This window comes from Athene cunicularia (assembly GCF_003259725.1).
Source record: "Athene cunicularia isolate RWA chromosome 1 unlocalized genomic scaffold, athCun1 chr1_part2, whole genome shotgun sequence".
Taxonomy (NCBI): domain Eukaryota; kingdom Metazoa; phylum Chordata; class Aves; order Strigiformes; family Strigidae; genus Athene; species Athene cunicularia.
In genome coordinates this window covers 21,255,778-21,267,823 of record NW_020799092.1, presented here as the reverse complement: position 1 = coordinate 21,267,823, position 12,046 = coordinate 21,255,778, and positions in this window count along the sequence as shown.

Below are 12,046 nucleotides of genomic sequence, written 5' to 3'. Positions count from 1 at the left end.
GGGCGGTGCGAGCCCCCGACCCGCGTGGTAACGTCGTGCCGCTCGGCCGGGCGTTGTGACTACTCTGCCCTGGTAACCACTTCCAGCAGGCGAGCAACAGCAGTGTAAAGCCCGGCTGCGTTTTATGTGCTTAACTCTTCAACATGACATTATGTGTCATCTAAATACTTGTAAATTAAACTCGTTTTGTGGGGTCTCGGTCCACGTGTTGCTCTGAAGCATTTTTTTCAGTGTTATTCAGCTCTTCAGTTCCTAATGAAGCTCTTGATGTGTGTGGTAACATACTCTGATCGCCGTTGCAAGAAAGAGAGGAATAACTGAAAGGAACTTAACTGATGTAATACAGAAAAACAACCGTGAACTTGGGAGAAGAGATTTTGGAAAGAGATTATTCCCGTGGCACCTGAATGGCTCAAACCAGAAATTATTTGAAATTAAATGTGAGGATACAGACAGGCGGTGAAAATGGGTTCTGACAGAATTAGCATGATTGTAAAAACACAGGAGAAATGTATCTTCTGTGCCTCTGATGTTTGGATGGGGTAAGGAGAAGCAAGTAAAGAGAGAAAACTTTAGAGCTAAACTTCTAGCAGCTGGATTATAACGAGCACAGTGTAGAAGAAAAACTGTATTTGTTTATGACATAAATGATAATTTTAGTTGAGGGTGAAAAGAGGCAATAGAGTTAGAAGGGGCCCCATAATCTCTTGAGTCCACCAAATATGCCGTGAAACATTAGAAGATGACTTCTTTACCCACACTTTAACAGCTGAGGTTTGTCTACCAATTCTGGAAACAATGCTTTAAAAACTGAAGACCAGATGCACATAAACTTCCTTGCATAGATATTCGATTGTTTAAGTTTGACAGAGTTGAAGCTACAGGAAATTATGCTGCTTTTCTGATAACAGTTGTACTGGTATAATTTCTTTCTGTGAAGAAACTTGTTTCACATACTTTTATGGATGCCTCACAGAAATAGCCTAACAATAATGACAGTTCATGTGATAGCTGCTTCCCTCCCACCCCCAGTTTATTAAACAAACAATCCATTTCCTTCGCTTTCTTAGTATCCATGTTAAAGTAAAAAACCTAGAATACATGAACCTAAAGAAAAGTACGTAGTTTTTAAATATCTCCTACAGGCCTATTATTTTTAGGGGTATGACTCTGAACTTAGAATGTTCAGCAGCATTATAATAAATTGCAGGAAGACAAAAGATGGTATTCTTAAGAAGGATCTTCTTTTACTGAGAAGAGAATAGTAAAATTATCCATAAAGCACTGGTTTAGTCATTAGAACTCTTATTTGGTAAAGTAATTGTCAGTTGTCCAAACAGTGGTTTGTATAGAAGTAAGTGTGATACATGATAACTGACAGTTCATAGCAATGAAGATACTACCAGTAAAGTTTAAAAAAATCTGTACCTGAAAACCAGTTGACAGCTTTTTTTAAAATTTAGTTTTTCTTTTCCTGAGGTTGAATACTTTCACTATTGAGCAATATGTAAAATACACATTAAGATATAAAAAGTATTTTATTTCTCATGGACAGAGGTGAAGGAAACAAGTCAAAAAGAAATGTCTATACTTTTATAAATGTGGTGGGAAACTTGATGATGAATAGACGTCCGAGATCTTGGCTTTGGGCCATCTCTGAAAAAGGTTGTCCCTTGAAACTATGGCACTGTGTTAACCTATCTTCCATTTGAGGTGGCTGCAACTGAGATTGCTCCAGTTTGTTTTGAAGTTTGATTGACTTTCAGGTAGGCATGGCACAACTGTCTTAATGCTTTAGAAAATTATAAAGTTGATAGTGCTATTTCATGCTTTCGGTAGGTGCTATACCTTCTCTCTTCATTTGGGAAAGTCCATTTTGAGACTTAGCATGAAATTAATAATGTTGAATGCAGTAGAAACTGTCAGATGTTACTCCAAATCACTGTAAGCTTTTAAAATACTGAGAAGGTGATTTGGTTCTTACAGTGGTATGTATTTTAGAATCTTGGAGACTGATAAACTTCACCTTGTCATGCACTAATTATACAATATACAGGAATATTTAAGGCTTCTGACATGGTGCCATCCAAATATACTTCAGCTTCTGACTTGCAAATGTTGTGTATAAAGAACAGAATTTTCAAGGTGCAAAAATCTTGACTGAGTTTGCAAAGACCTCAAAAGTAGGTGTCAACTACAGTGGTCCATCCCATAATTTGGATGCTTCTTGGGTGACTAGACATGTATGAGTTAGGGGTTTTCAGTTTGTGAACTCAGGAACTCAGGGATACTTCCTCAGTGTCTTCAAAGGTTAATGAAGAAAAAGGTCTTATTGACAATAAGCTCAATTTTCAGAAGATTGTGAGCCCACAGACAGAAAAATGTTCAAAAGTCATTTCATATATAGTTGTCCAGCCAACAGTCCTTTCCTTGTTTGAAAAACCTCAGTGCAGTTGAGGTTGTTAGGAATCTTGGTGGCTGCTGGGCTTGACTGTTTTGTATAGATGCACTTTAATTATAATTTGGGGAAAAAAAGACACACTTTTCTAATCATTTTAGTTCCACTTATCGTCCAGAGAAGACAGAGAAGTTTAAATTTCTTTTTAAAAGCCTATCAGCATCTGTTAGTCCTTTAGTACTTTTATTTGGCCGCAGATGACCTTGAAATGCACAAGCAGTGTTTTGTAAATTCCAGGATTTATAATTCTGCAAATCTTATCCTTAGATAAGATAACTGGCTTTCTATCTTGTTTGCTTCATTCCTTTCAAGTCTAAACATTATAACCAAGAAATCTGCCCAAAATGAGATAAATCTGTAAATATTTTATAAATGTGGTATGTGGTTGAGATGTACTCCTAGGAGTAAAATAAACCCCTTTGCGACTGCAGTTTGATGCCGCTGCTGTCAGTGTGAATGAAGGAGGAATCTCCTCACTTCCTGTCATGGAGACAGCAGTGCCAAGAGAGAAAAAGTAGCAACGCTGTAACACCTGTCACTAAAATTTCCAAATACAGCTCAAAATGCACTTGGTAACTGCAATTGTTAGAACGATGAAAGAGTTGTCTTAAAGTTGAACCTTGTTTCTTCAGTTTCTAATTTCTTCTTCTCCCATCTCTTACAATTTAGAATTTCAGTTATTGATGACTTGTATTTATGGAAACAACCATTATTTTTCAGCTTTTTTTTTTTTGTAACCACTGTTTGTGTGGCATCTGTAGGAGGGACTAATGCCCTGATTTCAACATAATCATGACTTTGTATGTGTGAAAACTTTCTGCACCCAGGCTTGCCCTGGGATAGCTCCAGACATGTTTTGTCACTGAGGCACACTTGGGTGATCTCCAAAATAAAACTTATGATTGTGTTGTAATTGGGTCATGGGATGAATTCTAAGTGGATTTGCTGATATGCTTAGAGCTGTTGTCTCAGACTACTGCAAGAACATTTATCCTTACTCCTAGTGTTGTTTAAAACATATATTCTGTGGCATGTTAGAACTCTAACTGCCTGTCTTATTGTTATAGAAGTCTGTAGTCACTTCTGCCCTCCTCTCCCATTTAGCATTCTTATGTGAAATCTGAGGAAAAGAAAGAACAAGAATCTGAATCTAACAGCAGTATCTTGCTGAGTCACCTAATTTGGGATGAAAATGAAATTTTGCTGTTTCTATCTCTTTAATGGCATCCTTTTCAATCTTTTAAAAATAAAAAAAACTGGACTGGGACTAAAAGTCCACAATCAGTTCTAGAGTGTCAGTTCAGAAAATTTCATTTATTCCTTCCCCAATTTTTAGTTTGAAAGGCTACAAAACAAGTGCAGCTTGTGACATGAAGTGCAATACGCTTATTTTGGGGGAACTTTGAGTTTTGTTATCTGGTCTGGCTTAAGCATAGTGTGTGCTATTTAACTGCTGACTTTGTTGCTAGGAGAGAATAGCAACTGCTCTACGTTTCACTGGTTTCATGTTGTAATGGGGTATGACATCAACAAAAGTGACAGGCAACGTTTAATAATTTACAAGCAGAAGATCATAGGAGTCAGAATTCTAAGCCCTGTGGATCTTGCTTTGCTCTTTCCTTGGGTAGAACAATTTCTATAAATGAAGTGACCCTGGGGGTTTGGAGTGTGTAGTTGAGAGGACATTAAATAGAAAGCTGGTGTTTTGCTTATGGAATAAATGTCTCTTTCTTTTCCTTAGCAGAAACCTAAGATTCATTAAATTCACCTGAATAAACATTATTTTGGAAGCATAACATTCTGTGGTTATATTGGTGGATAAGAGCTGAAAAGTCCTCACTCAAGGAGTCACCAGGTGTGAACTCTTGAAGGAATGTGTGTGGGCAGGAGATTCCTTGTCTCCTTTTTCATTCAAACATTGTAAGAAAAACCCAGTTTAGTACCCCCTGTTTGGCTACACACTTAAAGATAAGTTTATGTGCATATTTTTATTCTTAGGTTGTCATCTTCTGTGCCAACCTCCCAGCATCCATGATGGCTTTAATGGTTAATAGCCTGTGTGGATTTCTGGCTTCTCTTGGCCTTCCTTCCAGGAAAAGAATACTCCTTTCACTTTAGGTATGCTGTAACAAATTACTTGAGACTTTTCTGGCTAAGGAAAACAAGAATCTACTTTATGTTCTCCCAGTATAGTATAGTAGGGAATGACACAGGCTTTTGTTTGCACTCTTCTTTGTAGTCCAGACAGATGATCTACTAGCTTCTGTCCAAAAGGTGCTGCTTTATTTTCATTGCTCTGGTCCCTTGTTCCAAGTAGGGGGAGCTGATCTTTGGTGCTTGGTAAAGTTTTTGAATTTTGTTTGAATCACTTGTTAGAGATTGAATCACTTGGTAAAGTTTTTTAATTATGTATGAAACACTAAGGAATACAGTAGTAAAAATAGTCCTGAGCTCAGAATTTAACCTTTTCACGATGCTTGTGTTCCTGGTGCATTTTCTTGTAACAGGCTGTGTTATTTATTGTCATCTAATTTCTCTCAGACTTGGGCTTTAAACGATCTCAATTTATCTTATGATCTCTAGAACCCAAACAGCCAGAATCACGGAATCGTGGAGGTTGGAAGGGGCTTCTTGAGATCATCTGGTCCAACCCCAATGCTCAAGCAGAGTCGGTTGGAGCAGGTTGCCCAGGATGATGTCCAGCCAGGTTTTGTGGAGACTCCACAACTTCTCTGGGCAACCTCTTCCAGTGATTGACCACTGTCTCCGTAAGAGTTTTTTTCCTACATTAGGATAGAATTTCAAGTGTTTTAGTTTGTGTCTATTGTCGCTTGCCCTGTCAGTAGGCATTACTGGCTTCATCGTCTTTACGCCCTCCCATCAGGTATTTATACACCTGTATAAGATCCCCCCTGAGCCTTCTCCAGGCTGAATCATCCCAGTTCTCTCGGACTCACCTCATGCAAAATACTCCAGTCCCTTAATTATCTCTGTGGCCCTTTGATGAACTTGCTCCGGTATGTCCACGTCTTTTTGTGCTGAGGAGCCCACAACTGGACACAACACTACTTGTGTGAATTCACCAGTGCTGAGCAGAGAGGTATGGTCACTCCCCTTGACCTGGCAATGCTTCTCCTAATGCAGCCCAGGCTGCCTTGAGGATGTATTGCTGGCTCGTGGTCAACTTGTTGTCCACCAAGACAACATCAATCCATTTCTGAAAAAGGAATCTCATCAGACAGCATATGCTTTTTTCTTTGTTTTGCCGTAATTCAACTTTTCTCCCAATTATCCTTCAGTTCTGCACGTTCTGTTACTTTTACTAGCAGGTTCCTGTTTGGTTTGCTGACAGTCTTCTGACGCAATTAGTTCTTCCTATTTCAAGGTGTGTTTTTGTAGGTATGTAATAGTGTGGAGCATATCCCGTTGCATTTGCAAGGTGATAATTTTATACTAGGGTTTTGTGCTTCCACGGATACCATTTTGAAACTGAAGATAGGGGTGATTCTTCTGAGTGGTCCTTTCACCCTTGCTTACAATGTTTCATTTTATCTTACAAAATCACTGGAATGAGCCCTGTAAAGAAAAGAGAAGTTTATGTCTTTTCTGCATTACCTCAGCTGCAGTAAGTCCATCCTAGACTGCATCATTATTTACCTAGTTACATTTGGCATGTGAACAGTCACCACAAAACGGATGCATTTTCAAAGGATCTCCTTTAGGCAAAATGGGTTTAGCTCTTGCTGAGCTGTTTTAACCTGAACAGCCTGTTACTTTCAGGTACATTGCACTTAACAATTAGGGCATTGTGCGTTTAATGGCATTATTGCATTATGCAAGTATGGAGAACGTGGTGCTGCAAGGATAGATTTGGATTAAAATCACTTTCTTCATTTTAGCTAACAAAAATTATTTATAACAATATTTTTCTGTAGCACGGGCGTATCAGATTGTTTTTTCTTGAATTACTTTCTTCAGCATAGTATTCCTATTGCTCTGAGTTGTTGGGGCAGCTGTTTTGCCACAATAAAGGCAAAACTTATATTTATATATGAAGAATATATAGCTATATTCTTCAGATCACCAGTCTTTTCAGGCTTTTGTGAGGGATGGTGGATTGGGTATTTTTGACAGGCCTGTAATCCATGTGAATTTGAAGAGAAGTACCTAATAATTCCACAGTGAAGTTCCATTTTTAAACTCAGAGGTAGGTAGAAGCAGAAGTTTTAAAAGACTAACTTGCATTTGTGTTTCTTTAGGATTTTCTTTAGTAACTTGTAAATCGTTGAGATAGTTGCCACAAGTTATTGGCAGAAACATGCAGTGCCTAGAGGGTTCAGGTGTGTTTTAAAGTGGAGTAGGACATACAGATCTAGATGCTTGTCTTTCTGCTCCCCCACCCACCCTGGTCTGGCAGTTGACTTTAAAGTTCTTATTAGTTAATTTTATACTACTTTTCAAATATTTTAAGTCTTATTCAATCTGTATCATGTGGGATGTAATTTGTGTGTTAAAGCATATCCAAGACAATCTTTATTCACAGTAATATATTCGTTCATTTAGAATTGCTTCCAGAATGAAGTGTTCGCTGTTGCCATGTCATTGTTCCCATAATATGTCCTGTAGGTGAAAAACTTGCCACACAAATCTTGTGAAACCTTTCTCAAGACAATATGCTGTTGGCATTAGAAATCTGTGCATGTTTCTTTCAGGTGCAGAATCAAAGGTAAAACTGATTTCACTGGAGAAAAGTTTATTTTTGTAAGAAACACAGACAAAGGCTAAAACTTGCCCTTGTTGAAATACCAACTGCTTTGAAAATAACTTATAACTGAAATGTTGATGCAGCCTGAGCTGTGTCACTCAGAAATGGGTGTGGCAGTTTATGGCTGATTTGCAGCAGATCCAGGTTACCTTGGAAGACTTACAGCAGTTAGTTTAATTCCGAAGGAAGAATATCCCATGTTTGCCAAAAAAAATTCTCACTCTTCTGCCTTGGGGAAGGCAGAAAAATGTGATAATCCTCCTATGAATGTGATGTTACACAGTTTCCCAGAAATGAACAATTACAGTTGTGTCAGTCGCAGGGAAAGCAGCTGGGACTCCTCCCTTTTGTGGATTGGAAGGTGCATCACAGATAAATTTTGCTCCTCAACCCGTTTCCAGAGATGGTATTGCAATTTTGTTTGGAATGTATCTTCTTCACATGATCCCTTTTCTACAGCTTCTGTTTTCCTTCATAGCTGTAGTTCAGATGAGGAGAACAATTCCCAGGAAAGTTCTTTGGAGAGTTAAGAGTGAAAACTGCTTCATACCAGCTGGCTCCATGTTTCTTACTGAAGTTGCTTTTACTCACGCTCCTACGGCTAAAAATAAAATCTAGTGGACAAAGATATGTGCCACAAGCCACGTTCTTCTCATTCCCTGATTCTTAAATTCTGGGAGTATTGCTCAGAGGCATAACTGCTGCTACCACATTAATAAACTGTCCTGCAAAGGAAAAAGGAGTTACGTGAGCTTTGTTAGACTCCCGATGGAAGCAGCCCTCTGTAGAGTGAGAAATGGAACATAAGGTATTTGGGACATTTGTAGATGAAAATGGTATTAGTTTATTGTGCCTTGGAGTTCCTTTAAAGGAAGCAGAGACTGAAATAAAATATCAAGCTTGTTTGTAACAGGGTGAAGTAAACTCAAACCCTAGTCCGCTTTAAAATAAAATAAAAGCTTCTGCTGCACGTTTTCCCCAAATCTCTCTGCCAAACTAAAGAGTATCTGATTTTTTAGTGCCTTCTCTAGAGCTGTGCACTAACAGGTGATATTTCCTGAATTTTTCTCACCAAGAATTCAGTGCATATACAGTGCTAATATATGCTCTAAAGAAGCTTAGAACAGTTAAAAAGCAAAATAAGCTATCATTCCTTCTCTTGAGTCAGATTTTCTTTTAAGAGTAGGGTGGGTCTGTTTCTGTCAGCTAGTCTGACCTTCTGCTTAAAAGAGGCAAGAGAACCTTACTTTTTGTTTATCAAACTACTTGAATTGAAGACGTGCTTTAGCTACCAGGGAAACTTCAATCTGCGAGACCTTGCTGCCTTGCTTCTTTAGGAGGAAAAACTAAGTAGAGTATTTCTTTAGTGGACTATGAGGAATGTAACTATTCATGAAGAACTATCATGAGGTTTTTTCCTTTGTTCAACATATTTCAACTGTGTCTTTTCAGTGAATTCAGGATCGTGTAGAACACTTTCTCCAGGCTGCTCTTCCTGTGGCTTTTCTTGTCCCTTTGCTTGCTGCCTCTCACTCACAGCTGCAACCAGTCAATTCCTTGCAAAACCTGGTCCATAATAAAGGCAACCTTTTATTTGCCTCTTTACAACTTCAACAGACAGTATATAAAGGGGACTTAATTGGTCCATTGATATACCTTGAAAGAAGATTGCTTACCTCTCCCATCTGGGATAACTGCACCTGAAATCTGAGGTAGACCAAAGCTGTACAGCAGGTTTTAGTGTAATAGTATTCAACCTTGATTAAAACCTGTTGTTTTCTGTTGAAAATCCACAGCTCTGTGACATATCCCAATGGTTGGTTAATCACGGTGTTAAATAAAAATTTTATTTTCAGTCTGAATTTGTTTATCTTCAGTTCTGTCTGTCTGGATTTTGTTGTCTTCTTTCATCAGTAGTCATTTGTGGCCTCAAATCCATGGAATAGAGTGGAGTGTATTGATTAGTTTTCTCTTGAGTAAACTGCAGGATGCATTCAATTCTTGCTAAGAGGAACATTTTCCAGTGCTTGGTCAATTTGTTCAGCTTTCTGCTGAATCCTCTTCAGTTATTCAGAATCCTTTCTCTTGTGTGGACCTCGGAGAGAATGGGAAGACCATTTTCAGACAGGGTCACTGCTTTTTTGCCCTATTTTCTATGTTGTCCTGCTTTAATATCAGGGTTTTTCAGTATTCTCAGAGTTGCATTAAACTGTGGGTTTATATTTGGCCAATTCAATGGTAATTATTGCCAAGTGCTTAGAACATAACTATTTAAGGGGGGGTTAAGTATAATATATTCAGGAACACAGAGAAGTTACAATGAAAGCAAGAGTGTTAACTCTACCTATCCATATGTATACTTTATGACATGGTTTGTAATTCCAAAATTTCAGTGTGTTTTTGAAAAATAATATGCCCATTCTGAAAGAACTATCAACAGATGTAGTGTGCCTTTTTTACAGAAATGAAAATAAACTGCATAAAGCCTTAATTCTGTCTATGAGCATCTGTTAACTTGCGAGTTATCTCTTCACTGTGGTTAGTTTGATATTCTGAAAATGGTTAGGAAAGACCAAATAAACCCATCTATAATAAATTTGTCATTCATATTCCTATTGCAATACTGTAATTTCTGATTATGATGTGAAAACAAGGCCAATTCTGATTTCAGCAGGAATTTGAGGTGGTATCTGTTTAAAATAAAACATTTTACTTCATATTGGTCTATGTGGAATCTGGAGATGGATCTGTGAACCCCTTGATGTGTCACTGTCTTCTCCCCCATTCAGATAGGCTGTTGTATCATCTCAGTTGAGAGTTTTTGTTAAATAGTTGCTTTCCCACTCTCATTTTTGTTCTGTATCCTGGATAATCATTAGTTTTCACGTCTCTGTTACATTCTGGGTCATTTTTTCCTTTGTGACATGTGTCCATTACCGGTCACACAGCTTTAGTAGGAGAGCTAGTGGATTCTGGTTAAATTTAGCAGAGGAGTTGGTGGGCAGGATCTTGATACATCTGCTCTACTGCAGCGACTGGGAAGAGGAAGATTATGACAGTCTACTTGAATATTTTCAGTTCTCTTCAGTAAATGGGTGACTGGTTTGGTGGTTGTGGGTTGGTTTTTATTTTCTGCTTTGAACTATGTTGTTGTGGCTATGGAAATGCTGCTTATTTTTCCTGTTCGTGCTGGATATTTAATTCCTCTTATTGCACATAAACCCTTCAAATAGAAAAGCATAGCAAAGAGTAGTTTTGCGGGGGCATGTCCGAGGAGCACTTGGATACACTGGTCTGTGTAGCCAGTCTATCTGAAGGAGTAGATTCGCGTTTGAAGCCTGCAGCTGTATGAGCACACTCCTTGCATTCCTTAGTGGTGAGCTGTGGGAGTGACTCTGCCACAGCTTTTTCCTCTAAGGTCTGTACTAACACCAACCCCGCTGTAGCGGGTAGAAAAAAAAGCTTGAAGCGTGTCAATGCCTGGGAAGCTCTTTTTTGTCTGGTTATTATGTTACACTGTCATGATGACCAAGTGCTGGAAGGAAGGTTGCAGAAGTTAATATACAGTGTAGGTTTTTTGGTTGGTTGTTGGTTTTGTTTTTTTTTTTCTTTTAGTTACTATTTACAGTGCCACAGTGCTCATGGCTTTAATTCTTTTAGTTTTGCTCCTTGTGTGAATCCTTGCACTTTATAATGGAAGGATTGATGGCTGCTTTCATTTTGTGGCCTGCTAGAAGGTGATTTTGGTCTGTGTTTAACAATAAATTGTTAAAGAGAAGACTCTTTTTGCTTTATCGAGCTCTGTGACCTGTTAGAATCTATCTATTTCAACCATGTTTGAGTCTCAGTTAAGTGGTTAGAGGTGAGGCACTGTGTAGTCTGTGTTACAGTCCTGTTCCAACAGTCTTCAGACCTGTCTTTGATGTTACCTAACTTTATTCCAGTGTTGGTAGAAAATAATTTAAAAGAACAAAGTAAATAATTTTTGTTGAGGATTTCTGTGAGGTGTGTATGCGAGTCCTAATACTTCAGCATTTTGCCATCTTCCAGGTAAAAAGGAAAACCTGGAAATTACTTCCAGAATTAGTAATGGTTTTGTTTCTTTTTATTGTCTGAAGAAGGGACTCAAATTGTCAGGAATGCATTTTCTATTAGGAAAAGCAACAAAACCACAGACAGTAGCTTATGTCTACACAGGACACCTTTGTAGTTCTTTTTAATTATATAGAAATTTGTCCATAAATCTTATATTGATCAGAGCTACATAGATTGCTTCATAACAAATTCTTGACTGCAGTTAACAAATGTCATCTATTGTTTAAGCCAGTAGGTATATGAAAAAAAAAAAAAAAAAGGAAAAAAAAAAAAAAGGTATTTCTCATACACACACACCCACCCACACACCCCTTTTCTTTTTTGGTCATGAATATTTTTGGTGGAACATTCAAGCATTTTTTTGGGCTTTGCCAAAGATGGTCTTTTCCATTACCTATGCTTTAAATAAAAAGCATGTCACGTTTTAACTTGAAGTTTCACGTGGCAGCTAATGTGTATCTTGCTGCACTCAGTAGATATGTCTCTGCATGTTTCATTTTTAAATAGTGGATGTTTTCAGTTGGAGATGACTGTATTACTGTAACTGTTGCTGTGGGGGACACGGAATAGGTCTCCATCCCTTTTCAAGATGGACATTAATTTTTCCAGGCCCTGCATTGCCTTTGAGTCCATGGGGCTATGTATTACTGGTCCATGTGAGGAGTAACATCAGTTTTTGAAGCAAGGTGTTTTCAAGATCATAGGCCTGTTATGTGATGATACTTGAA